Source organism: Aplysia californica, unplaced genomic scaffold (assembly GCF_000002075.1).
Source record: "Aplysia californica isolate F4 #8 unplaced genomic scaffold, AplCal3.0 scaffold00109, whole genome shotgun sequence".
NCBI classification, from domain to species: domain Eukaryota; kingdom Metazoa; phylum Mollusca; class Gastropoda; order Aplysiida; family Aplysiidae; genus Aplysia; species Aplysia californica.
In genome coordinates this window covers 930250-931701 of record NW_004797379.1, presented here as the reverse complement: position 1 = coordinate 931701, position 1452 = coordinate 930250, and positions in this window count along the sequence as shown.

Here is a 1452-nt window from a genome sequence, read left to right as displayed (position 1 = left end):
TGTTGTTTTTGTTGTCTTGGTTTTTTGTGTTGTTGTTTGTTTGGGTTTTTTTGGGGGGGAGGGTTGTGTATCAGTTATTATTCCTATTTTTTTACTTTTTGGAGGAGGGATGGGGGTGAAGAAGAGCCCTTGAATTTCCTCTTAAATCTCAAAACATAAGACAGTGGCTGAAAGAGCTATAGACTTAGACTGGATCATGTCTTGGAGGTAAGTTACTGCTTTGTTTCACCAGAGATGTATGCTAGTTGCCACCCAAGAATAACAACGTTCCATCTGCACAGAACCTAGTTTTGAGAAATTTGACGCTAAAAATGTTGAGTTCACCATCTTTTTTAATGCAGTTCTTTGAGTATTTTGATAACGACTCCGAACAATCTTACAATTTTGTCAGAGCAGATATAATTTTTTTCCTGACCTCAAGGTCTTAGTAACTCAAACCGGACAAAAATAATGTCAGATAGGACTTTGTTGTAATTTTCAAGTGGCGTAGTGTTGAAGAGCTTAATTTGTGAAAATTTCCGTTGTTGTAAAGGGCTTGAAAATCAAACAAGCAAGCAGTTAACACGAACAAATGATGGCGAACATAAAAGTAGTAGGTGTGAATGGGATGACGCTCGATTCACTAAGTAGCGTGTTATATTGCGCTTTTCACATCACTTCGTGACATAGGATAGCGACGTGAGGGGGCCATTAAGATTATAATAATTACAATGCATGTTCTGAATTGTTTTAAATCTTCGCCAACTGTATGTAGGCGTTGGTTTAAATTCAACAGCATGCGATATTGACGAAAGTGGTTCATTAACATAGCTTTCTTCTTCACATGCATGAGGTGATACATACGTCGGCGGTTCACCACTCATTTCTCCATTGGAATGTTTAATGAAAAAAAAAATTAAAGAAAAAGACACCCCAAAAAAGATTATCCTGGTTTTCCCACATCAGCCATCTGTTCAAGGTCTGAAACAATTCTAGCAATTCTCTAACACAACAAAGAAGCAAAAGCATCATCAACAAAAACACAAGGGTAATGGCGACGAGAATGGAAACAGCCTCAGCAACATTAACAAATGTGCACAAGCAAACTCATTGTTATTTATAATTTTTCTGTGGTTAATTTTGTTAATCCTCTCTTAATGCAAAATTACAAGAAAAATATTAACACGGTCTGCTTTGTTTTGTTTTGTTTTGTTTTTTAATATGAGTACTTTATGCCCACATCGAGACGTTTTGGATCACTCCTTCCTTTCCTTTCACGGCCAACCCCGAATAAAAGAGATACAACATCCCAGCAGAAAGACCTATTTTATACTCAATTTAAAAAATTGTGTCTCCACTCTCGGGAATCAAACTGGGGTCTTCTGCATGCTACAGTAAAGCCCCTGACCGCTACATTGCAGACTCTGGTGCCTTCATGCGTGTGTGTGAGTGAGTGTGTGTGTGTGTGTGTGT